The 27,454-nt window shown below is 43.0% G+C and overlaps 1 protein-coding gene across 9 annotated transcripts in view; it reads left to right on the top strand.

The window, feature by feature from the left end:
* SEMA5B (semaphorin 5B) overlaps nucleotides 1-27,454 on the top strand; it is a 576,167-nt gene that overhangs the window by 19,932 nt on the left and 528,781 nt on the right. For 3 of the 9 annotated variants that reach the window (XM_053256885.1, XM_053256867.1, XM_053256895.1), the window contains 2 exons: nucleotides 19,630-19,679; nucleotides 20,435-20,467. The exons of the other annotated variants lie outside the window; for them this stretch is intronic. The gene's annotated coding sequence lies outside the window, so the exon portion shown is untranslated. The remainder of the gene's footprint in view (nucleotides 1-19,629; nucleotides 19,680-20,434; nucleotides 20,468-27,454) is intronic. 9 annotated transcript variants of the gene reach the window in all.

Raw genomic sequence — 27,454 nt, 5'->3', positions numbered from 1 at the left:
CCTCAAGCTGTTTGCTGACATTAGTTAAATCCCTCAGGACTAATGTTTACAGATGGGGAAAGTAGTGGAAGTAATAGCAGCTTAAGTGATTTGCTCAAGGCCGCCTATGGATCAGTGGCGGAGGATTAATGGAGGCCTGTTTCCAGTCAACTGTGGAAAGCAATCAAGTCCTCTTGATTTGGGAAAGACTAGAGTTCTTCTCTGGTAAAGTGAAGGTAAATGACTGTTTCTTTTGATTCTTAATAAATGCTGTTTGTTTTCTTGAGAATAGTTGGTTTCATTGCTTGTGTATTCTCTTGAAGTCCTTTTTATATCTAGAATATGATGGATACAATATATAAGAACAGCAATGCTCTTAGACTGTATAATAATGAGTATGTTTCAATTATCTATCTTATGCTTACTTTATCTTTATGTCTCAACAAGCAATTTGATTTGCCCTTAAAATGTATTGCTCTTTTTCATATTTCCATAAAACTGATTTTCTTGGGGAAAGTGCACTCCTTACATCTGTTAAAAGCAAGTGGCGAATACATATTTTCCAATAGAAGGGCTTTAAAACGTCATTCTTTTACTCTTATTGTGGGTACTTCCACACAGCTTGAGTTCCAGCTCTTCCTGTTTTACTCATTAATAACCATGCTCTGCTTGGCTGCACTCTGTCCAACTGAGAGACCCCTAGTGGTTGATTTATTTTGCTGAAGCTAATGGTATCATTGCCACGGTCTCTCAGACCCTTGAAGCATATCATTTTACACTATAGACTTAAACTGGTGTACTACTAACTCCTTTCAGTGTGAACTCTGGTAATAATAGCTCTGTGAGGGAGGCTAGGGATCTCGGAGAGGATTCTCGGTATCCTCTCCAATTTACTTTCCCCAGGATTCATTGGAAGATAGCCATCATAGCTAAAACTAATGTACCTTTCTAGTGCCTTCTGTATACAGCTGTTTCCCTGCTTCCCATCTAATCCTCAGTCACTGATATCAGTGACTTGCTGTACTATAAGGTTGTTCGTATATTTACCAAATGCTTATGAGAGCACAGATATATGGGGAGGGGAGGGGATAGGAACGCTTCACCTACTGAACACATATCATGAACCTGTTGAAGTTGCAAAGGAAAAAAAAATCCTACCTGTTTTTCATGTTGACTTGCCTGGGTTCAGGTTACATCGGTGGCTCTTCTGCTGTTTGTGTCTAAGGCAGGCTCATTATAAGTATTTTTGCTGACTGGAGTTTTTCATGAAGTTCTTGCCCCTGGCTAGCTGTTTGGATATCTGATGCTGTACTCATAGGTCAGGAGCCGCCAAAATATGTGCCTATTTTGCCACTACAGAACAAGGCTTGGAATCAATCTTCTGTAAGCAGATGTACTTCAGTGAGAACAGCTAAACACACTGGCTGACATCCAGACTGAGTTACTCCGTAATACTATCCAGGATCTATTCTAAAGGACTACTTAATTTCAATAAGACTATTCAAGAGTAGTTTCATATTCAGTGGCTGGATGTCAGCCACTGTAGATGTATAGCATATCCTTTGTATTGATACATAATTAAACTGTTTGGGATTCCAGCCATGTAACTTGCTTTCTAAGTAAATGTTTAATAGGTAGAATAAATAGATCAGATGCAGGGAGCAGCAGCAGATGACGATAGGGTTTGTGTATCCATCCCTTTGTGTGGGTTGGATAATATACACACTTGCTGAAGGCTGTCTCTCTGCCCACCCCCTAAATTTAATGAAGGTGAAAAGCTCCCTCTCCCTTTTGTGAGTACTTATCAAAAACAGTATTTGGTGATCAAAGATTTTGTGGAGAAGCAATAGGTGATGCAGATTGCAGGGATGGAATTTGTCCCTCTAAATTGCACGATCTCCTCGTTAAGACAAGGGTTCTCAAACTACAGTCTCCAGATGCTGTTGGACTTCAGTGCCCATCCTTCTCAGCCACAGTGGCCCTGCTGATCTTAATCTTTTCATTCTTTTTCTGTGTAAACTGTTTTCACTTAGAAAAGCACTGTAAAATAATAAACTATAGACAATAATTCAGCTGTGTTTCCAGCCACTGTTAAAGGGACTTTAACATTTTGGGACTAGGTCAAAAGTTGCAAACCCACTAGGTGAAAGGGTGTCTTCTAAATAGTTGGCTTTCCTTTTCAAACAGAGTTCCTCCTTCTAAACTTTTGTATAGGTTTTAAGAGACATTGAGTATTGAGATGGAGCCATACCTTATTTGTCTTATGGAGACGTAAGACTCTGCCTCTTGGTTTCTCTAAACCAGGGATTCTCAACTTGTGGGTCCCCAGATGTAATTGGACTTCAACTCCCAGAATTCCCAACCAAAGGCCACTGGGGCTGGGGATTATGGGAGTTGAAGTCCAATTACATCTGTGGACCCACACGTTGAGAAACCCTGCTCTAAACACTCTTGCAAGTATGCATTTAGATTATGCAGAGAAACCAAAAGGCACAGCTATGATGTTGCAATGCCTTCATGGGACAAATAATAGATCCATCCCAATGCCACTAAAAACATATTGGAGTGATACTCACAGAAAGTGTTTCAGTAGAACAGTAGCCTCTTAAGGCACCATTTTGTGTGTGTGTTTTTGTAAGAGATTCTGGGTCAAGGTAAAGAGTAGCAGAGCATGCTGTACACTTGCAGAACCAGCTATTATTACTTTGTGACAGGTGGAATTGATTTTGCAGTTAGGTAAGACTGATTTCAGTATGCCTTTATTGAGCTCATTGGCACCTGTTACTAGCAATGTTGAAAAGGTTAAATGCTTTGCTTGTTAATGCTGGACATGGCCACTGAACGAGAGTACGCTAGAGTAACAAAAGAAACACTCTGTAATATTCTCCTCCCAAAATAATCTCTTGAGCAAAGAACCTCCATTGTTTTTTAAAGCTGAACTGGAGTGATACATGAAAGAGGTGCTCGATTAAACTATACTGTAAACATTTTTACTCAGTACGTTATTTGTCTTGTTGCATTAACCTCTGCTGCTGTTTGCATTGCTTGTTCTTTGCATTGGGTAACAATAGATGGAATATGTTAAAATCAGAGTTTGAAGGATACATGTAAAGGTTGGTTAAACTGTGGATGAGGCTACTCACATAAATTAACTGTGCTTGTAGAAAGAGTCAAAAAAGTGATTCATACCCTATGTCTCCATATCGTACGAGGATGGAAACAAGTTTTGTGGTGCACTGTAATTAGTATCAAGTGGGTTGGTCTGTTAGGGGTATGGGAGATGGCATCTTGGTTCAGCTGTGTCTTCTGAAACACATCCAACTTCATATACCATACTTAGATTTTATTAACCAGCCTGTTTGTGGCAGATCAAATTAATTATTAGCTGTCCTATAGTGTTTTGTTTTATGCACACAGCTTAATTTCCATGTGATGACGGTTGTTGCTTGGCAGCCTGGGATGCTGGACGGTCCTGTCTTCTCATTTCCTCCCTCTATCTGCTGTGTTAAATGGGACTCAGGTGTGCCACACAGCAGATGAGGGAAGATGGCAGGTGACTGGGTCGAGAGGGAATAGGTGGGAGGAGCCATATCTGTCTGGACTGCACAGTACAAACTTTATTGGGATCTTACACCACCCTATCTCTTACTGTATGCTGCAAATTTTTGTATTATGCTGTGCCTCTATAAAATCTCTTCAGAGCAGGTTAGACCTGTCCTGATTACCATCTCTATTGTACCTAATAGGCTCTGATTCTGGATGCAAGAGCCGACCTGGTTGGGGGAGGCTGGTGGCCCAGTTTGGTCCCAGCTTCTCTCTCCAGGGTACTCTGTTGAGGAGCAGGTGAGGGACCGCGGGCGGAGAGGTGGAATGGCTGTGGTCTATAAGGATAACATCTCCTTTACCAGGATCCCTGTTGAAGTGTTGGACCATATCGAAAGTGTGTACTTAAGTTTGGGGACCAGGGATAGATTGGGACTTCTTTTGGTGTATTGATCGCCCTGCTGCTCAACAGAGTCCCTAACTGAGCTGACGGACTTGGTCTCAGGCTTGGTGTTGGAGTCCCCCAGGCTTGTGGTGCTGGGGGACTTCAGTGTTCATTTTGGGACCAATTTATCCGGGGCAGCTCAGGAGTTCATAGCGGTCATGACAACTATAGGCCTGGCCCAAGTGGTCTTGGGACCGACACATATTGCTGGTCACATGCTTGATCTGGTCTTTCACTCTGAACAGGGTGGTGTTCCGTGGGTGGGGACTCCGGTGATTTCCCCTTTGTCATGGATGGACTACCATCTGGTGAAGGTTGGACTCATGACTACATCCCACCTCCGCAGGGGTAGAGGGCCCATTAGGATGGTCTTCATGAGAAGGTTACTGGATCCAATAGGATTCCAAGAAGCCTTGGAGGGATTTAGTGTTGGCTCTGCTGGTGACCCTGTCAACACACTGGTGGAGAATTGGAATAATGAACTCAGCAGGGCAGTGGACATGATCTCTCCTAAGCATCCTCTCGGACCTGCTTCGAAACTGGCCCCTTAGTATACAGAACAACTATGGGGTCTGAAGCAGCGAGGTAGATGACTAGAGCACAAGTGGAGGAAGACTCGACTCTAGTCTGACAGATTATTATGTAGAGTGCATTTGAAGATCTATGCTCAGGTGATCCGTGTGGCAAAGAAGCAATTATCTTCCTCCTGAATCACATCCGCAAGTTCATGTTGTTCAGGGTTGTGAGAGGGCTAGTATGTGCCCCTCTTCCTTTGAAACAGAATCTGGAATCAGCTATTACCCACTGTGATGTGTTTAATGAACATTTGTGGGGGAAACCTCTTGCCAACTTAGACTCGGTCTCCACAGTTTCTTCAGTGTCTGATGTGGAGGTGTCAAGTGACTCCTCTTGTGTGGTAAGGTTGGATCAGTTCCAGTTTGTGACTCCTGAGGATGTGGACAAGCTACTTGGAGCAGTATGGTCTACCACCTTTTCTCTTGACCCTTGCCCAACCTGGCTTATACTACCTGGCAGGGGGGTTGTTGTAGAATGCCTGGTAGAGATCATAAATGCTTCTCTGAGTGAAGGAAGGATGCCTCCTTGTCTTAAGGAGGCAATTAGTAGACCACTTCTGAAGAAGCCTACCTTGGATCCCTCGGAGTTGAGTAACTACAGGCCTGTCTCCGACCTTTTGTGGCTGGGCAAGGTAATTGAGAGGGTTGTGGCCTCCCAGATCCAGACAGTCTTGGAGAAAACGGATTATCTAGACCCGTTTCAGACTGGCTTTTGGGCGGGCTATCGGGTGGAGACTGCCTTGGTCGGTCTGATGGATGATCTCCAATTGGGAATTGGGGTCCCTCAGGGCTCCTTATTGTCTCGGATGTTGTTTAACATCTACATGAAACTGCTGGTAGAGATTATCAGGAGATTTGGTGCAGGGTGCTATCAGTATGCTGATGACACCCAAATATTTCTCCATATCAGCATCATCGGATGAGGGCATAACCTCCCTAAATGCCTGCTTGGAGGCGGTGATGGGCTGGATGAGAGATAACAAACTGAGACTGAATCCAGATAAGACGGAGGTACTCATTGTGCAGGGTCAAAACTCGGGAGATGAGTTTGATCTGCCTGTTATGGATGGGGTCACATTTCCCCAGAAGGAACAGGTACGCAGTCTGGGGGTGCTTCTGGATCTGAGCCTTTCCCTGGTGTTGCAGGTTGAGGCGGTGGTCAGAGGTGCCTTCTATCAGCTTTGGCTGATACACCAGCTGCGTCCATTTCTTGAAATAAACGACCTCAAACAGTGGTACATATGCTGGTAACCTCCAGACTGGATTACTGTAATGCACTCTATGTGGGGCTGCCTTTGTATGTAGGCCAGAAACTTCAGTTGGTTCAGAATGCAGCAGCCAGGTTGGTCTCTGTGTCATCTCAGATAGACCATATACTCTTGTATTGAAAGAGCTACACTGGCTGCTAATAAGTTTCTGGGCAAAATACAAGGTGCTGGTTATAACCTATAAAGCCCTAAATGGCCTGGGCCCTGTGTATTTAAGAGAACATCTTCTTAATCATGAAGCCCACCACCAATTGAGAGGTCTGTCACTCAGAGAGGTCTGCCACTCAGAGGTCCATCTGCAATTGCCACTGGCTTGTCTGGTGGCTGCTCGGGGATGGGCCTTCTCTGTTGCTGTCCTGAAGCTTTGGAATGCAGTCTCTGCTGAAATAAGAGCCTCCCCATCTCTGACAACTTCAAATAAAAAAATCTTGAAAGACACATCTGTTCACCCAGGTTTTTAATTAAATACCGTTTTAATAGTTATAACACTGTTTTAAGATATGGTTTTAAAATTTTGAATTGTTGTAATGTTTTAACTTTTTGCTATCATTTATTTTAACCAATATTTTAATTCCTCTGTGATCATTTATTTGTTTTAACTTTCCAGTTTTTAGTTGTAATCTGTGCAGAGATGTACGTTTTGGTCGTATAAAAGTGTGTTAAGTAAATAAATAAAATCACAGAACGGTGAAGATTGAGGGGTTGATGATGATCCTTCCAACTCTGCCATTGTGTGATCTACACATATGCATCCATCTATCTTGCCACTAGCTTGGTACATAGCCCTTATGCTTGAAGAGCAAATGAAATGTGACGTGAACACTTCCTACTTTCACTATATGTGAGAACTTCTTACATCGCTTATTCAGGAATTGCATATATATCTTTGGCTATATATCTGGCCCGTAGAACTTGTGACCACTAAGCTAAACAGAGGCCACCAGCCATGTATATTGTGTAGGTCACAGAGCAATGGCAAAGCAATCTGATCTGGCATTGTAGAAAGCAGCAGTCTACTGAGTCAGCCTATTGATACGTCTAGCTCGGTATTGTCTGCTCTGAGGGCTTCAGACAGAAATTTTTCTCGGCTCTGCAGGGGATTGAACCTGGAACTTCTTGCATGCTGAACAGATGTTGAACCACTAAGCTTCCGCCCCATCAACTGTAATGGTACTCCATTGTAATATGATGGTTTCCAGTTATTAAAGGCATTTAAATATGCCTTCATTCTGCAGATCAGTTGCCTTTGACCACCTTAATTGTAAACAATTGAGGTTCTTGGCTTTAAAAAAGAAATGGTTAAGTTGACAAGGCAATATTTTAAATGCTTTGCTGTGCTTCTAACACTGACTATGCACCCTATGGTGAATTTTAAACCCCATGGCATGTGATCTGAAAGCTTGTGATACAATAACCACATTGAGGGTAAGCACATCTGAGTTTGGCCAATGCCTGGAAAATAATCCACCTGGAAACCTTGTTTCTGTAGCCGTGGAAGAAAGGCTGGACTTAGATGTAATAAATATTGGACAAGAGAGAAAACTGGCTATGTGAACTATGTATATCCCAAGCATGGAAATTTCACGTGCATGTGTACGTGCATGTGAGTGTGTTATGAATTACGAACAAGCTGTTCACAGCTGTCGTTGCTTTTGGCAACAGTCCTCAAGTTGTTGGCTATTGGAATGGAAGTGTGTGAGCTCTCCAGTGCATTAGAATCCCTTCTTCCCTGCTGCACCATTTTCCAGACGCAAGAATTAACAAGTCTTTGCCAAGTCTTCTCTTTTCTGTAGGTCCATGTTACTATCTCACTTGGTTTTGAAGTCCCTTCCCATAGTGATGTTTTCCATTCATTGGCCTACAAGTGCTTTCTGTAAAGGTCTCACTAGAATTATTCTTTTTAGGTTGCTATCTGTCTTTGCTTCAATGTGGACAGTAGGACACTGTTGTCGTCCTAAAACAGGAGAAGAGTTTTGCCCAGGCGGGCTAGCATCCCATGTGCTCCCTCTGCCGTCCCAGTGATGTGACCAGAATAATTTCTGTACAGTTGCCTGAATCTGCTTGCAAATATGAAACGGGTTGGGGAAGCTGTGTGTGACTTGGCATTTTTGGTACTGTCGGGGTTGGGTGGCGAACAAAGGCTTTAACATCTAAAGAGCGGAAGATGCTTGGGGCATGGGAATGGTCAGGATGCTATACAGAAGATCAAAAGTGAACAGCATAGTGCCTAGCTAGCAAGGTCTGCATTTTTTAAAAACCTATTCTTGCAAACATTAGAACTGTAAACTTGATAGAGGCCCCCCCCATTTTGTGTGTGTGTGTGTGTGTGTGTGTGTGTGTGTGTGTGTGTTTTGGATGTGCAGATTTCTTTTTTTATTGAATGTTTTTTGACATGTTGTATCTTACATACATCTTTCCCTGTTTCCCCCACCCCACCCCACCCCCGAGCCCAACTTTCCCTCCCCGAGCCAGCCTTTGCGCGCTATGTGCAGATTTCTAAATGAGAGATATGATCAAAAGGGTAAAAGGAACCAGAAGTCAACAAGACTAGTCTGGTGCCCAGAGGCAAGAACTTCCAGATGGCAATCCTATGCACATTATTAGAAAGCAACTCCCATTGAACTCAGAAGGGCTGAGTAAATCTGTTTAGAGTTACTAAATCTGTTTAGATTTACAGTGATGGACAGCATCATTGCAATCCTAGTGGGATAAGGCTGCAGTTCTGTGCATACTGACGTAACTGAGCAAGTCCCATTGAGTAACTAAGCATCTTTGGACTCGGTGGGACTTGCTTCTCAGTAAGGATACATAGGACTACACTACAGCTTTCATAACCTGACCCCAGAGTGCTACAAGCAAAGAGCAGGATCAGACAAGATACTACCAGAGTGGATAGCTCCAGCGACAGCTATTTCTCCAGAATTTGTTCGTGGTAGTTAGTGAATGACTTGACTAGCTTGACTTGACTAGTCAAGTAAATGACTTGACTAGCAAGCCAGAGGTTGCCAGTTCAAATCCCTGCTGTTAAACACCTATATTGGGCAGCAGCGATATAGGAAGATGCTGAAAGGCATCATCTCACACTGCGCAGGAGTGTTAAACCCCCTCCTGTGTTCTACCAAAGAAAAACCACATGGCTCTGTGGTCGCCAGGAGTCAACACCGACTCGACGGCACAACTTTACCTTTTAGTTACATGTAACTTTGGAGTAGCTACATGTTGCTTCTTTCCATGCAGCCCTCATTCTAATTGTTCATAAACTGCATAATGTTCCTGTATTTGATTTGCTAAGAATTGACACTGATTTGATGGCACTTAATCAATCAATGGCACTCAATCAATCAATTTGATCTGGTACTATGTGATCAAACATTCAGTCTCATATTTCACATATAACCGGCCTTTCAAATAAGTTCACAATGGTTACCTTTCAGAATTGTATAATTGCAGTGAACAGTGTTTTCAAAGATGATTCATTGTTTGTTAGTTCTTAAGATGGTGGCCCTTCTTGTGCTGAGTTTGGAAGTTCTTATTCCTCATAGAAGGATATAAGGAGTGTCTTTGTGCTGAGCCAAGTAAGTCTCACCTGGTACTTTCTGCACTGATTGGTCAAGCACAGGAGCTTCTGAAATCTTCCATTGGAGTAGGCAGGAGCAGAAGCTTGCACTTTTTAAAAAAGGACAAAACAGATGTATTTCTGTTGTGCTGTGGTCCATTCTTCAAATTCATGTTAACCCATGTTGTGAGCAAGAGCACACCCTCTATTCTACTGAAACTTAAATATGGGGAACTGAACAGAACAAATGTCCATACATAGTTTCCTCTTGCCTATTCCTTTCTTCCTTGCCTCCCTGACCTGTGGCAAATTTTAGGTTGTAAGCTCCTCATAGAAAGGGCAGGAAACTGTCTTTTTTGTTTGTATTTTGTTAACTCTGTGTGGCACCATGTACACTGATGGTACAAAACAAATAATACATAACAGAAGGAAAGAAAAAGAAGCCAGGACAAATACATGCTCTTCTCAAGACACATGCATTTGGATTTGTAAACTAATTTTTTCAGAGAGACTTAACAAATTAATTTCATGAACTGGCCACTTCATTTCATAGAAATGAAATAGATAGAGCGTGTGGTGGCGTCTCAGCTGCAGAGGGTCTTGGATGATACGGATTATCTGGACCCTTTTCAATCTGACTTCCACCTCAGATATGGGACTGAGACTGCCTTGGTCGCTCTAGTGGATGACCTATGCCGGGAACTGCTGGACCTCTTGGTGGCGTTCGATTCCATCAACCATGGTATCCTTCTGGGCCACCTTTCGAGTATGGGAATCGGAGGTACTGCATTGCAGTGGTTCCGGTCCTTTCTTGGGGGGAGGGTCCAGAAGGTGGTGCTGGGGGACTACTGCTCGGCCCTGTGGCTGTTGGCTTGTGGGGTCCCGCAGGGTTTGGTCTTGTCCCCCATGCTGTTTAACATCTACATGAAGCCGCTGGGAGAGGTCATCCGGGGACTTGAACTGAGGCAGATGACACTCAGTTCTGTCTCTCCTTGTCACCTGATCCTAGGGAGGCGGGGGATGTCCTGAATCGGGGGCTGGAGGCTGTGATGGGTTGGATGTGGGCTAATGAACTGAAATTGAATCCGGACAAGACGGAGGTACTGTTGATCAGTAGGAGAGCCAATCGGGATGAGGAGATTTTACCGGTTCTGGATGGGGTTGCACTCGCCTTGAAGGAGCTTGGTGGTACTACTGGACCCGGCTCTGCTTTTGGAAGCTCAGGTGGAGGCGGTGGCCAGGGGTGCCTTTGCACGGCTTCGGCTAGTGTGCCAGCTGCGTCCCTTTCTCGAGAAGGCAGATTTGGCCACGGTTACCCATGCCTTAGTCAGGTCACTGCTGGATTACTGTAATACACGCTACGTGGGGCTACCCTTGAAGAATATCCAGAAACTGCAGCTAGTGCAAAACGCGGCAGCTAGGGTTTTATCCGGAGCTGCCCAATAGGAGCACATCACACCCATTCTGAAAGAATTGCACTGGCTGCCAGTTTGTTTCCGGGTCCAATTCAGGGTGCTGGTTTTGACCTTTAAAGCCTATAACGGTTTGGGCCCAGGGCACCTGAGGGAATGCCGCTCCCAAGGGTTGCTGCCCGCTTGACGAGGTCATCTGAGGGGGCTCTGCTCTGGGTGCCGACAATGAGGGAGGCTTGGCTGTCATGCACTTGGGACATGGCCTTCTCTGTTGCTGCCCCCAGACTTTGGAATGCTCTCCCAGTGGCCATTCGTTCCTCGGACTCCATCACGGCTTTTAGAAAGCTTGTTAAATCTTGGCTTTTTATCCAGGCTTTTATATGATTGTTTTTATTGCTGCTTCTGTGTGTTTTTACCCGTGTATAGTTTTTATGCTTGTATTTTATAGATTTTAAATTTGGTTTGTTTATATATTTTTAGCTTAATATTTTTATTGTCATTTTATTGTATGTTTTTTAAACATTTGTAAACCGCCTTGAGATTGTTTTTAATGAAAGGCGGTATATAAATTCAACAATAAATAAAATACATTTCTCCGTTTCTTCATACCAACTCTTTTGGCTTGCTGCCGCCTTTATGTCAGGAGTGGGGAACCTTGGCCCTCCAGCGGTTTTTGAACTACAACTCCCATCGGCTGGGAATTGTAGTACAAAAACAGCTGGAGGGCCAAGGTTCCCCACCCCTGCTTTATGTTCTGAGATTATTAGACATACTCCTATTCTTCTAGCATGACTGACTTGCATTTCAGTTTTTATTTTAGAATGGTTTGTGGCATGTAAACAGCAGGTTAGGTATTCATCATGGTCCTTGGAATCGTTAGCTATCAAGATTGTTTTGTAACAGCATGTGGTCTGTATTATAGAGCTTTTGCAATTTAAATCTGGGGTTGATCGCACAATGTAGCGGTAAACATACAATTTCAACAATGTGGTACTGTGTTAAGCTGACAGGGATCCATACATCTGCTGCGATGCAGCTGGACCGCATTCTGTTAAGGGCAGGATATCTCTCTTTCTCTGTCCTTCTCCTGGGGATGGGTGTATTGCTTTTGGTGTTCTCCATCTGTAAATGAACATTTTGGCTGATTGCACTAAATTTTGGCTGATTCACTTACAACTGGAAAAAAGCATGTTGGTGGTTGTTCAGGGGTCTACAAATTCAACATGATCACCATGGCAACTCCCTCCCCCCTCCCCCCCATGACCATTCTTTCCCCTACTCTCTGACTTGTTCTGCACTTCAGAATTTCTCAGAAGCTCTAAAAGGCACCATGTTTGACCCTTCCTCTCTCCAACATTGGATAGATGGAAGTGTGGCATCTTATGTATTCATGGTAGAGGACTCAGGGAGTGAGGACATTACTGGCCTCACCTGATCATGGATGAATTCTCACTAAGCTCCTGAAGAGCCCCAGGTTTCTCCAGAGCATGGCTTGAAAATTGTTTTCTCCATTCATTGTGAAGGGGCTTATAGGTCAGGTGTTTTCAACATTGTGGGCAACAGATGGTAGAGATGGCACAATTCCAATGTGGACTGAAAGAGAGTCTCTGTGAAAATAATGTCTTACTGTAGCAAGTCCTGACATGTTTTGAGGTAAAAATGACTTTCCTCATAGGACTACAAAATACTATATAAGAATACAAGGAGAATATACACAGTCAAATAATTAGATAAAAATATATGGAAATGCATATGTGAAAATACTGAGCTGAGGTTAGAGTGTGTGTGTGAGAGAGCAAATGTGGAAATTTTAAGCAAAGTATGGATATATTTGACATTCCCTCTCATAATGGAGCCTTGAATCAATTTCCTGTCTTCTTTTTTAGTGCTTTCACACTTAATTTATAGTCACAGTTGCGTACCTTTTGATCAGTTCTAAAAGAGTGCGACTGATTTCCTCTTTAAGAACTTTTTCTCGTATGACATTTTTCTATACAGAAAGAGCCTGCATATGGGGGGAAATGTATACATCATTATATGTGAAAGTCATGAAAGTGCTTATTTTGCATGTTTCCAAAAGTAGCAGACACAGACTTGTAGACCTCCTCCTAGGGACAAGTTCATCAGTCGTTCAACATCAGTTTATGATTTGCACGTATGAAATCTCCATTGAGGATCAGACACCACAGAGTGAGTTTTCATGTCTACATACATCTCTTCAGATGTAATTCTGTTCAGTGGAGGCCGCTCCTAGCCTCCTACATTCAGGTGAGAGCTAAGTGTTGAGATAGCAGGGGATACACATGCATGTGTAAAAGAGACCTGGAAAGGGGCAATATAAAGATTATTTATGACTTGTGGGGAAAGTATTAATTGTACTCTTGCCAGTTGCATTAGTTATGATTTTTAAACATCTTGGAACTCTTGATGGTAGTTATTAATGAGAGTATTTATAATCTTGTGTTGGCTGCACCTATATATCCTAAAGTAGTTTGGTCCAGTTTCATAGAGCGCACGTGCACGCACACACACACACCATTTTCTCCAAAATACACAGTTGTATTGACAGCATAGTCTGTTTTCTTACAGGAAAATTAGTATCCAGGGACAATAAAGGCAACGAGATAATCTATTACCTCTGTCCTTCCCTTACAGATAGTCTGTCTCCTGAATTTTTGGGCTAGCTTCTAGAGCCAAAGGCCTGTTTATATCCCACCCTTCAAGGTAGTGTGCACGGGCATTAGCAAGGGTCCACAAATATCAGCTTGTCTTATTAGCCAAACACCAATCTGTTGTCAATCTGCAACACCCACTTTAAACACACACATACCAAGCAGCTCCCCCAACACTCCCAGTCCTCCAACACCAGATAGCCTCACCTCAAAACACACTTCTAAATCCCCCACACTCCAAAAGCAATTTTCTCACACAGCAAATATACACATATATGCACCAAATAATCTTCCAAATAGATCCCAGTCAAACACACCAAACAGCACCCCCCGTCACACTCCCAACTAGGGATGTGCACGGACCGCGGAGGTGCGGTCCGATGCCAGATGTGTGTGTCTCGCTTTAAGGGTGGTGTGGTGTTGTACTTATCCCTCCTGCCGCTTTCCCCTCTCCGGCGTTCCATTTTTCAGTGAAATTTTCGGGGCGGCAGCATTCCCTGCCCCCCCTGCCCCCTTGTTGACTGGTAAAAGCCGAAGTAACTTCCGTGCATGCGCACACAACGTATGACATGTGTGGTGCGCGTGCGTCAGTGGCGGGCGCATGTGCGTCAATTACTTCTGCTTTTACCAGTCAGCAAGGCAGCAGGGGCGGCAGGAAGGAACGCTGCTGCCCCGAAAATTACACTGAAAAATTGAACGCCGGAGGGGGAAAAGCAGCTGGAGGGATAAGTACAACCCCCCCGCCCTTAAAGCGAGGCAATCCCTCCCCCCGGCATCGAACTGCCGGACCAGGCCACTTGCAAACCAGTTTTCAGGCTTCTAACATGGCCTGCGGACCGGTTCATGCACATCCTTACTCCCCAACTCCCCCCGCTCTCCAAATAGACAGTAGGAATCCTTGTTGAGGATGAGGATACCTCTTCTCCTGACAGTTGCTTCCCATCAGCATGATGGCCTGAACACCAGAATCCAAAAGACATTGTGGACTTCAGCTTCACAACGCAATTCTTAACATGTTTGCTCAGAAGAAACTAGAGCTAAACTTGTGCCAGGGCTCAGCCTGGAACCTGTTAGCAATGTTTCAATTCAGGCAAGGAACATGTATTGTATTGATAGCGTGTACCTCACAGCAAGAATCTGTTCTGCTGTTTTTTCCCCACCCTGCTTGTATACACTGCATCACAAGTAAAAGGAAACTGCCTCTCTCCCAACCAAGGGTTAGGTGTTTTGACATACATACACGATGCTTTGGATAATAAATGCTTCCATTATGACTCTTTTCTTATTCAAAAGTTGGCTCAAGTAAGGAAAATATCCACCTCTCTTCCATGCCCTCTGTGCTTGTCATGGGGCTCCATGGAGAGCCGGATTCTGCTTCCACAGATGTTGTTCCTACTTGAACTGACTGTATTTGAATAAGAAAAGAGAGTGTGAGTATTGCATAGCCAAAGCTCCATACCTATGTGACAAAATTCCACCTCTCTTACCAAACTCCCTCTCTCTGAGATAAGTGGTGCTTCCTCGTATCTGCAATGCAGTTCTGAGAAGGAAAGAAGGTTTGTCTTCTCTAAACAGCAACACAGACTTCTGGGAGTTTCCTTGCCAGAACTCCAGAGACTCCCATCCCTGGCAGCCAGAATTATGGAACGCTGGAAAGGAAGGGCTTTAGCCATTTTTATTGTCACAACAACCCTATGAGGTAGGTTAGGCTGACAGAATGTGAATGGTCCAAAGTTACCCAGTGAGCTTCGTAAGCCATAGCACTCCAACCACTGTACTATACCATCAGTCATTATGCAGAGGGCAGTCCTGCTACAGGCAAGAACTGTTGGCCAGGCATGGCATATCCCCTTACATTAAACTCTACCAGAAGGTAATCAGCCAAAAATGTTATATAGGTGAGGTGCATTATGGATGTTCTGGGGGCTGGGTCAAAGTGCTGCCAGCATGTGTGTGGATGTGTGACCCGCCCATCCAGGGAGAGAAGAGGGATCGTCTGCAGGGAGGTAAGAGCAAGCAGCCTTCCTCTCAGCTCTTCCTCAAGCTCTTTCTTGCCCATTGTGAGAAAGGGCTCATGTACTGATCGCACCTGGCCAGGCAGTTCATTATGTCCTTTCAGGACAAGAAGGATCTAAAGAGTTTCTGCTTGGGTTCAGGCTTTGCTTGAGTTCCAAGATTTTCTTGGTCTTTGTGTGGTGTGGCTTGGCTACTTGGCTTTTCTGACCCTTGTTTTAGTCTCCAGTATACCACTTGATAGCAGGTTCCTGGCTTGTTTGCTTGGCTTTGACCCTTGGCTTTGGTGTCTGACTCCCGCCTTGCTTCTAGACTCCAGTTCCTGGTCTATTACCTTGCTCTGGTTTTCTGCTGGGTCCTCCCAAACCTGACTTCAGGTTCCCGCCTATCCTCCAGTGATCCAGTACTGAGAAGTGCTCATAATCTAAAAAAAATCAGAATGATAGGTAGGTTTCTTTTACTCAGAATGCACCGGTTTACATGTATCCTTGCAATGTTGCCTGCAGCATATCTTAAGACTTCAGTAACTCAGCATGTGAATTTTTCTCCTCTGTGATGGTTGTGCAATGTGTGAAGCTCTAGTGGAATGTCCCACTTCACTTCTGCGTGCAAAGTATGTTCCTGGCCACTTTGTGTGATGAATATTTAGTTTTGTTGGTCCCCAGAAAGATGATCTGAAAAGATTTTGGATGAGATTGCAAGAGAGAATCTGGAGCATCTGTTTCAGCTCCTGCTTGTAGCAGGATTGTTCACGGCAATATGATTGCCAGCACTTGTATTAAAAGATGACATTTTTTAGCTCTTCCCAAGGGAGAACATTCCACAGTCTGGCAAACCTCACCATTAGCAAAATTTCTCTGCAGTTATCCAGCCTAAACTTTGACATTTCTTAATTTCTTCCCATTGCTTTCCACTACTATGATTAATTCTTCTCTCTCACTTGGGATGTATATACCTTTCTTCTTCAAATATTTGAAAATGGTTCTGATAGTTTCCCTCATTAATTTTATCTCCAATTCAGCTCTTTATGATACATGAACCAGTCCTTCCAGCCTACAATGTGATGACAGCTTTCTTCTCTGAATGTGACCAAACAAAATGAATGAATTCAGTAAGATAGTAGGTTTTCCTCCAATAACCTTTAGGAACCAGCTTCTTTGGTGTTCATTTTTTGCTGGTACTGGATAAAATACGGAGGGATCATGAACCAGTCTTGGACACAAGTCCCTGTAGTGAAGTAGGGCTGTACCAGATATTTTTGGGTTAACATTTTTAGTGTGAATGAGAGGCTTTTGGGAGTTCCAGAATGTTCTACTTCAAATGCATACCTTTGTCTGCTCTATTTGATGCCTCCAGATCAGCATCTGCTTTGGTACCGTTTTTAAAACAAACACCAAAACATCATTTTTGCTAGCTGTTTCCAGCTAATCAGGGATTATGTAGCTAGTGAGATGAAATCATGACACCAAGTTGCCATTCAGATTTGGTGAACTCTACCATGATGCTGCAGAGTGAGGGCACAGCAGGAAGCTATGGGCATGTACTTTAAAGGTAAAGTGTTCCGCCGAGTCCATGTCGACTCCTGGCAACCAGAGAGCCCTGTGATTGTCTTCAGTAGAATACAGGAGGGGCTTACCATTGCCATCTCCCACACAGTGTGAGATGATGCCTTTCAGCATCTTCCTATATTGCTGCTGCCCGATATAGGTGTTTCCCATAGTCTAAGAAACATACCAGTGGGGATTCAAACTGGCAGCCTCTGGCTTGCTAGTCATTTCCCCACTGCGCCATCAGGTGGCACGTACTTTACTTTACTCTAAATTGGTATGTACTTTTATCCCTGTTCAGAGCTTCTTGTTGTCAGAAGGAGTTATATCTTACAGGTGGTGAATGTGTTCATAAAAAGTCTCCCTTTCAATTCAGCCTATAGTAAAAGTGCTATCTGTTCTAGCAACTTTTTAAACAGGCAGGGTGGAGGAGTTTAAGTGTCTCAGTTTGTGCCTGGAAAGTTGCATAGATTGAAGAGCTGGGCCGCAATCAACAGCTGTAAAGGACCAGGTTGAACCCTATTGTCCCCTTGTGTCATCTGGCTCTTGTTGAACTGGTAGATGCAGTTCCACTCTCTGGCCATCTACTGTGGTGGCATTTCAGTGTCGCCGACTGTATATAGAAGGCCAGTAGCTCCTGCTTCCAGCATGCTGCCTGGTGCTCCAGAGATTAAGGCATTTGGATCTCTGCGAGAGTTCCTAATTCAAGAACCCTGATGCTTTATTTTATAGGCTGCTTAGGGTGTAGCTTGAGGCTCTATTAAGGTATTTAATAAGATAGTTAAGTTGGGATCAGTAAGAATTGGTGACCTAAGTGGAGTGTCGGGCTCAAAACGGTGACTAAGACAACAGGGAATTCCGCAGAGCTCTGTAATAGAGCAGCAAGGGAAATAACAACAAATTCCAAAATTGTCTCTGGAAATTTCGATTGATATCACAATAGGGGCAAAAGATTAAATCCTCACCATTCTTCTCTGAAAACTAGTAGTCCTGATCTGGATTCACAACTGCTGTTTACTAATAAAAACATAGAAGCATGAACGATCAAATAACATGGAAAGTTGCATCTTGTTTGACCCTTGGATTTTTATGTATTGGTCCATGTATCTGACAGCAGGCTAGGGTGTACTGTACTCTTGTTTTCATGCAGAAAGTAGAAACAGCAGTGTTGGTCCATTTTAATCCTATTTGATAGGTCACCAGACTGTTTTTTGGGCTGTCTTCATGGTTTACTTTCTTTGGTGTATATTGTATTCTGGTCAACCAATCCAAACCAGATTGTAACGTTCTGGAGAGACAATAGTTAATTATTTCTGATATATTCTCTAAGTGTACACCAAGGAACTATGTTACACTTACATAACTGATATTACAGTTGTATTTGGAACAATTTTCAAAATAAAATTATGTATGGACATGGTAAAATGCAGTGAAACGGAGCCAGGGGATGCCAAAATCTATTGTATGCATTTTCTTAAGGAGTAGTTTCAATGGGGCGGGGGAGAGCTAGTCTCATGATTGAAACGGGGGCATTTCATTAGGGCAGAACATTTTGTTAGATGGTCTTCTATTATCCAGAAATTGCTGTACGCTTAGAGTGCAGCCTTTGAAAAGTTATTTAACAGCTTGATTCACAAATGGATTAAGTTGGAGTGCTTGGAAGTTGGATTCAAGTTAATACAGTCCTGCTGAATTCTGTGGGAATCATCAAGACTAAATACCAAGATTCCATATTGTGTTTTCAGCACATTTGCCACATTCATGGCATCAAATGTTGGTGGGTTGTTACTCTTTCGCCACCATTTTACACCTTAATAATTTCTTCTGAAAATATATGTAGGCTCTTGCATGTTTTCTTTAAATTTGCTAGTGGTTGGTTTGTCTTCTGAACTGCATCTGTGAACAAACTACTTTGGGGGAAACGAATTAAGTGATTAGAAGTTCCTTTCAAGTGTTTTTTTGAGAAACCAGGCAAACAATTTTACCATTTTTGAAAAAGAAAAACGCCATTATGAATGTCTCTCCTTAATGCAGAGAATTGTTTATAGCAATTCAGTTTGTGCTGAACAGGCTATGAGAGGAAACAGCTTTGACTGAAAATCAGATTTTAAAGCACCTATTCAGTCACTGATTAATTGAATGTTATCTGTGGTCTCGCGTGTCCGTGATTGGGTCTTGGAGACCCAGTTTCATTATCCACAGGTAGAAAAATAGGCGACATTTGCATATCCGTGGTTTTGAGTGGCTGGAAATGACTTCTGTCATTTCTGGCTGCCATTTTCTAGCAGAGAGCCATTTTGTGGCTCTTAATTTTTTTTAAAAAATGTTTTTGGCTAATGTTCAACTGTTTGGAGGGTTTTGCGGGGCATTGCTGGAGACTTGGAGAATAAGGTTACTGTCCTTTTTAAAAATTTCTGCCCCCTTGCTTTTTTTATCCTTTTGGGGGGTTTCGTTAGAAGTTTTCGTATTTGCTCCTATCAGCAAGAACAGAACCCCCATGAATAACAAGGGCCATCTTTAATGTGTTGAACTCTAATATTCTGGTCCTCCAGAAATAGAGCAGTAGATAGGCTTGGCAAAAATCTATAGCTGTTTTTTATATTCCTTTTGTCATTCCAGGAAACATTCAAAGTGCATTCTGATAATTGTCAGGAAAAAGGGAACTTCTGGTGAGCAGTTCTATTAAAAGTACATCTAAGTAACTTGCATTAATAAATGGATGACATCACAGGAATGCCAGAAGATGCATTGAATTGCTTTATGTTTTAGACAGTGTGAGAGAGTCCCTGCTCCTCTGTGTCTACCTGAAGTAATTTTTAGATTTTAAGAGATCTGTAATTGCAAGTCTTAACTTACATTATGCAAATAGCTCCTATCTTAATGGTTAAAATTATTCACAACAAATGCAGAGCTAGGGATGGATAAGACCTCTCCTTCACTAGAGGTTTTCAAGCAGCATTTTGATGGTCATCTGTCAGAGATGCTGTAGCAGATCCCAGCACTGAGCCAGCAGTTGGACTAGAACAGGGATTCCTAATCTTTGCTCTTCCAGCAGTTATTGAACTACAACTCCCATCATCCTCAGCCATAATAAATTGCAGCTGGGAATAATGGAAGTTGTAGCTCAGCAGCATCTGGAGTACCACAGGTTGGGAACCCCTGGACTAGAAGACCAGGGGTTCCCAACCTGCTCGAAAAGTTTGTGGTCATATAAGGACATTATGACAATTGTTGCCATTTGCACTTAATTTGGTGGTGTGTTTTTTTTAACCATATTGCTAAACCTACTGTGATAGATAGTACTGTATTGTCATTCTGCTGTTAATTCTGTACTGAGACCTATGGACTGTAGCAGAGCAGGTATATACATGGTTTTACAACCTTCTTGTTAATATTAAGAAATAATGCTGTGTTTATCTTGTAGGCAGCTGCAAGCCAATCTCCAGTGTTACTAGAGGTAAGCAATTAAAAGAAACTGAGACTGTACCAGGAAAGAACTGCAACTTACTTGTTATTTCTCTGTGTAAACTGCCCTGAGCCATTTTTGGAAGGGCGGTATAGAAATCGAATGAATGAATGAACGAATGAATATTATTGCTCTTGGAAAGGACCAGTGCTCTGGGTAAAACTTTTTTCATGGATATAAATGCTGCCCCAAATAAAGTGTGAACAAGCCACAGTGAGCATGTGACTTAATTTGGTTGGGAAAGTATATTTCTTGCATCTGGTGGGAAGTTAGCTTTTTCTGACTAGTAAGGAAGCTACGTCATTGTTTGGATGTAATTAACATACATTTTATACAAGTCTTGAATGCATCCCTTAAAAGTCAAATTCCTATACTTTCAACCCAGTGGTGTTTTAGCATCAGCTCAAGAATTCTGAGTTGGTAAGCAGATGGTCTCGTTTGCATTCCTCCAATGTGCTAATGCCGCCAGTTGGGTATTTGAAAGGCTCATTAATTTCCCTCACTGTTTAGCAATAAGACCTTACTTGTTCTTTGCTCTGTCCCTGTTTCCTGAAACACTACACACAAACTGCTGGTTCCCCCCACTACACACAAACTGCAATACACCTATTGCTTGGATATAACATGGCATTATGGGTCTTGCAGTGAGGCAAAACATTTTAGTGACAGGAAATACTTTTCAAACTTAAAACTGCTGAAAGATATAGTGAGCAGGCAGAAAGCTAAGAATCTGGGCATATCTACCTATTGGTTTTATACCCGCTTCCTTCAAAAAATCTTGAGAAATTTTAGTTGGGGAGTGCTGAGCATTTTCTTCTAGTGATCCCAAATTCCCCTCACAGGGAATTGCGGTTCTTGAAAAACAGACCCTTATATTATTACAGGCTGCTCTCCATAGTTACTCAAATGGTTTGTTATCAGTTTCAGCTGTCCAGTATTGAATCTCACACATCAGAAATCAGTGTATCAGTCTTACAAATGATTATTGAGGGTAAGATTCTTTATTCCCTAGGTCTCTGGTGCTCTGTGCTGCTGCTAATATGATGCTTCTCCTCCTATCCTTTTACACCTGTCCTGAAGGAGTTGTATTCCCTTTCACTCAAAAGGGCTGCTAATTCTAAGCCTAGAAGGTAGCATTATGTAGTTTATGAAGGCTATACACATGTGTTTAAAGACAATCAGAGGCGTATCTACGGAAAATAGCGCCCAGGGCAAGCACTGAAATTGCGCCACTGTCCAAGCATCTGACGCAAACTTAGAATAAAAACTGCTTTGTTCCAGTAGGGTGGGAAAAAGTAACTTAGAAGGCAAATACAAAAACAAGCCCACCTCCCACACAAAATCAGCACAGGTTTCCTGTAAGAATTCAGCAGTAAACTGGGTTTTCCAACAGTCCCCAAAATTGTTGCCTCCCTATTGACTGAGCCATCCATGATTGATCCCTACAGGGAGCATAATTCATTACAGTAGAGGTTTTCAAATGTGTAACCTCTGATGTTGCTGGACTACAGCTCCCATCATCCACAGCCAAAAAAACCACTGTGGGTGATGGATGTTGTAGTCCAACACCTGGGGACTCATGTCTGAGAACCCCCTGCACTCAACAACTGAGAAACAACGAAATAATTACTTTGACGTTTATTTTTTACATTTGTATTCCGCTCTTCTTCTAAGGAACTCTGGGTGGCATATATGGTCTCCCACATTTTAGTCTTAAACTTGAAAGGGGGACGCTCAAAAACATTCAAAAACCTGATTCCCACATGCACCCTGAAGTTAAAGGTAAAGTGTGCAGTTAAGTTGATTTCTACTCTTGCCGCCCACAGAGCCCTGTTGTTTTCTCTTGGTAGAATACAGGAGGGGTTTACCAGTCCTGAAGTGGTACAGTCCAATCTTTCACTTCAGGGCTATACCACTTCATTTTAATTAATATGTAGGCTAGAACTGCAGTGGATCCACCTAGCACAAGCTCTTCAAACTTTGAGTAAAGATACTTGTAGGGTTTGCATTCTTACTGTAGCAAAAACTACTTTTATTTGTTCTTACAATAAACTCCTTTTGTTAATTAAAACCTATATCCCAAGCCAGTTTTCTTTAGTTCAGACACTTGCACAAATTAAAACTGCTTGGAACTCTCTCCCCTTTTGAGCTAAATTCCCCACATTCGCCCAAACTCGGGGTGTTGACCAATCATCCCCAAGGCAGTTCCATCAACAGTACAGGCTGACAAAGGATGGAGAACTACATTGTGTAGCTCACACATGTACCCAATAAACACAGTATCACAGTTCCAGACTAAACAAGAGGTCTGGAAGTGCCCTTCTATTCCTTTTGGCTGGAGAGATATTTGAATTTTTAAAAAAAACCAAAAACCAAAAAAACTCAGAAGCCATGAAGCGCTGACTAAAACTTCTGATAGTCATACACTGGGAATTTGATGCTTGTTGGCTTTCCTGAAGATTTGCAGAAGCAACTTAGATACATGGGAAGCTGCTTTATACTGAGTCAGACACTCCCATCTAGCTTGGCATTGTCTACTCTGATGGGCAGTGTCTCTCACTGACTTATATTATATTATTTAAAAAAAAAAAAAAACCTGTAGCCCCTTCAGGGGGCTTCCTAAAGGCAGTGGAGGGGGGGTCTGCAAAGGTTCCCCCTCCCCCCGCTGGCCTCTTAATTTACCACGGCAGCCTGTCCTGGGCTGATTTTCGGGTCCGTTCATGCCTGTAAATATTGGTGCGGTGGCCATTTTTGAGGCAGCCATGCATGCTCAAATGGCCTCTGCAAGGCCTGTGTGGAGGCCATTAAAAATTTTTTTTAAAAAAAATGGCCGCCCAAAACAAAATGTCCACCACACATGCTCAAATGGTGCCTTCGAGGCCCTAGGCCTTGCTAAGTCTCACAGAGGCCATTTGAGCATGCGTGGCGGCCTCCAAAATAGCCAACGTGCCCCAAAATCAGCCTGGGATGGGCTGCGGCAGTAAATTAAGAGGCTGGCAGGGGAGGGGGAACCTTTGCAGACCCCTCCCCACTATGGCATTAAGGAAGCCCCCTGAAGGGCCTACAAGTAAAAAAAAAAAAAAATCAGAAAATTTTTTAGGGGGGAAAATCGCGAACTAGGGAGGGACTGGGAAGCAGCATGGCACTGGCGCCCACCCCCCCTTCAAGTGGAAGCCAGGGCATGTGCCCTAGATACGCCTCTGAACACAATTAATCTATGGAAACTACAGGCATGAGTCTTATTCTTTCTTCAAGCCTTTTCAGCTCCAAGAAAGAGTTTTGCATATGCTGCTCCAGTAGCGCTGTTTGTGAAAAAGGCACTGCTGTGGAGGCTGCATGTGTGGCAAATGAAAGCCACAAATTCTTAGAGGGAATCTGAGCTGCGATTAGGGAATCCAGACAAATGCTTGGATGGAATAACAGGTTGTTTTGACATTTTTATACTTTGTAGTTATCAACTTTCCCCTTTCTCTACACTTTAAATAACACTATATTCCCTTTATATAACGCCTTTCCCTTTCTCCCTCATCTGCCGTCTGTGTGTGTACTGTATATGCACACCCATACGGTGTGCCATACAGACGGTGTGCCATACAGTATAGGACAGCAGTTTGAGCTTTCTTGCAGCTGTATCTCTTGAAGCTTCTGCTTGGTCAGCTTCTTGTTCCTGTCTGTCTCTCACAGCCATCTGGTCCCTCACTGATCTGATGGTTGATGTTTTTGGGGAAGAGGATCTTAAAAACAAAACACACACAAAACCCCAGCTCTTCACATCTGAAATTGGTGTGTTTTCTCTTTCCCCTTGCACCTTCCTCCCAACTGTCTTCAACTTCCTCCCAGCATTGCACATCTCTTAGCAATTGTCACCTAGAACCCATTGCCTGTCTGGTCCTACTGTCACTGGCCACATGTGCATCATTCACATTCTCTCCTTTTAACACTTCGAACGCAGTGCCTGGATGGAAGACTGCAACCCCCAGGGAAGGCAACTTGAGTTCCGTGGCAGAAGAAAGGCAGGATATAAATATAACAAACACATAGGAAAACTCTCCAGTGAATAATATGTAAATAAAATAAGGTACAGGAGACTGTAAAGAATTCAGTAAATACAAGTGTACCTTGCTATCCGCTGTTTCGCCTACCCCCCCCCCCCCAAGCTTGTCCTAATGCTTAGCCGAGGCATGGCAACTCCATATATTATTTCTTTTTCGCCAGGCTTTTACCCTGTAGTTTACTTATTTGTTTTTTCTTCTTTTTGTTAGTTACTTGAGTTTTTAATTTAGAATGTAATTTTAATGTTGGCCTGCTCTGTATGTTTTTGTACACCGCCCAGAATCTTCGGAGTGGGCGGTATATTAAATGTTTCTAATAAAACAAATATATTATCACTGTTAACCTTATTTGCCCTGTAATGTAAAGCAGTATCTCCATTTACAGTCTTGTAAACTGCCCAGAGAACTTGCGTTTGGGGCGGTATGGAAATATGCTAAATAAATAAATAATAAATAAATAAATTTAGGGTATGAGATGACCCAAGTCAGTCCAGTCAGTTGAGATTGGAAGTGTGCGCTTCCTGGCTCCTTAACCACTGCAAATATACAAGCTCTTGGGTATGCTGGGCACTGATGAATGGTGTGTGATGGTCTGGCTCACACATGCAGCAGGATGAGGTGGTAGAATGGAATGGGCTGTACCATTTCAGATTGCAAATAACTTGCGTTGCGGTGAGAGAGCTGGCCCACGGCCTTTTATCCCTGCTATGTTAGCTTTTAATGTAAGAGTTTTAAAAAAACAAAACACCATGAGAGAATATACATAAATGGTATTGCCTTACCTCTAGTCTGCAGTGGTGCAGACAACTTGACCATCTTATGATTCTATCACCTCATTCTGATGTATGTGTAGGCCAGTTCTGTGCTTGAGGTTACTGATTAAACATGCCCCCCCCCGCCCGGACTTGGGTCCTAAATGCCACATCGTATGTGCAAATGTCATTGAAGCATGGATGTATGCTTATTTGTTTAACTGCCAAAATGTACATTTGGAACAGTTCCATAAGTCTGTTTGAGGAACACCCACCTCAGTGGTTCAACAGATGATGTATCACACTCCTTATGATTAAAAAAAAAAAAATAGGCTGAGGTGGTTTTTAAAAGGTGTTTCTCTGCAAGATAGTGTTGGAGTGGGTACTAACTCATGAATAGATGCTTGCATAAATCTTTCCCACATTGGGTATTGCTTGCGGGAGCAGTTTTCAAGGAAACTGTTAACCTTAGAAGTAACCCAGAGGCTACTATTTATGCAGTTATACAGTCCAGCTCTTATTAAAGTATATAAATATAATTTGCACCAATTTGTTCAGTATGAAAGGAGGGCACTGTGTATTAAAAGAACAATAGTTTCTCTGTTTCACTGCTCTTAGGCTGACGGAATAAAACTCGCACTTTATGTCAAGACAGAATCTTTTTCGTATAATCTATAAAGAAGTTGGGAAATCATTTATCTGAGTTTAATTTTCTCAAGGGCACATAGTAGAAGTCCAGGCGAAAATGGACTTCTTACTATGTTCCTTCAATAAAGTAAGATGGCTGACATAATCACTTCTGATCAAGTGTCGGCTAAAGAAATTGACTAGACTCCTTGCATTAGCATGCTGTTATAGTGACTGTCAGCTCCTACCTTTGTCAGTATGACTTCACTCACCTGCTCTCTCTTTTTTAAAATCAAGGTGCTTCACAAATCAAGGTGAGATGGTTGGGCGGAAGGTTTTATCATGTTCTTTGTGCAGACTTAAAAGCACCACCTGCTATTTTTGTCGAGTATCAGTGTTAGGAAATTAGCTGCTTCTTGGAGCTTTTGCAGCCTTATTATCTAATAGGATATCTGAGGCAATATCCTCAAGGCTGTGCTGTTTCCTCAGGCTGTATTTTAGTGCCATCTAGCACCTTGTCATTTTCTGAAGCTAAGTGGGGTCAAGTGTGATCAGCACTTGCAGGCAAAATGCTGCTGCTTCCATGGTCCAAATTAAAGCTGTATTCTGTCTATGGTACATTTTGACAACATTTCAAAGGACCCACATAAGGCTTAAATTTCCCATCTCAGGAATGTTCTGTCCTGCTTGTTCTCCTCTGCCATTAAACGGAAGTATCCTTTGCTGGACTGACTTGTGAGGGTTTAGTCCAATGACATCTAACATGTCTCATAGGCTCTTATAGTAAAGGTTGGGTAAGGTGGGAAGGAATTGTGCAGATCAAATGTTAGTCTACTGGAATCCAGTTCTTGACAAGCCTGTGCTAGTGCTTAGTTGTTTGTGAACCAGCTGTGTTGAACAATGTGAAGGCTGTTCTCATGAGCAGCCTAACCCAGGTTAGGGCAGCCTAGATCCATGCGGATCCTGGCACTGCTTGCTTGCCTAACCGGACTCCAAAGTCTGACCTTTAGCCGAGGTTAAGGGTGTGAGCGCACCCTTAACCCCAGCACCAGGATCATGTGTGTGTGCTCGGGCTGCACACACAGAGATGGGTGCCTACCTAGATTGCCCTTCCCATGGGGGTATCCCCCAAAGCACCACGCTCGTCATGCAGTGCATTGTGGAATACATGGAGGCTGGGAGACATTGTTCTGAGCTCCGGAGATCTACACTGTGTATGCAGCAGCTCAGATCATGTGGGAGCACAATCCATGCCTCCCACCCATGTTGTTGGATCGTCTGCAGGGAAGGTAAGTTTATTGTGTAGCCACCCCCACCCCTGCCTCCTGGTCATGTGAATATCCTTGTGGTTTGCTTGTAATAGTCATGTAGGTCTTGTTGCTAAACCAGTAGAAAATGCATTGCCCCCCATTTGTGATTGGCTTAGCAGCAAGACCTACATGACACAATCTTTTTTTTGTCCGTCAGAATCTGGCACCTTAACCTTCAGAACAGATTGAAGGCTTTATGTGGAATTGTGCTTTGTGACCCAAGTGATATTCAAGAAC

The sequence above is a fragment of the Hemicordylus capensis genome, chromosome 1, assembly GCF_027244095.1.
Source record: "Hemicordylus capensis ecotype Gifberg chromosome 1, rHemCap1.1.pri, whole genome shotgun sequence".
In the NCBI taxonomy this organism is placed as follows: Eukaryota; Metazoa; Chordata; class Lepidosauria; order Squamata; family Cordylidae; genus Hemicordylus; species Hemicordylus capensis.
Note: the sequence above shows the minus strand (reverse complement) of the source record. Positions and strands in the feature narration are given on the sequence as shown.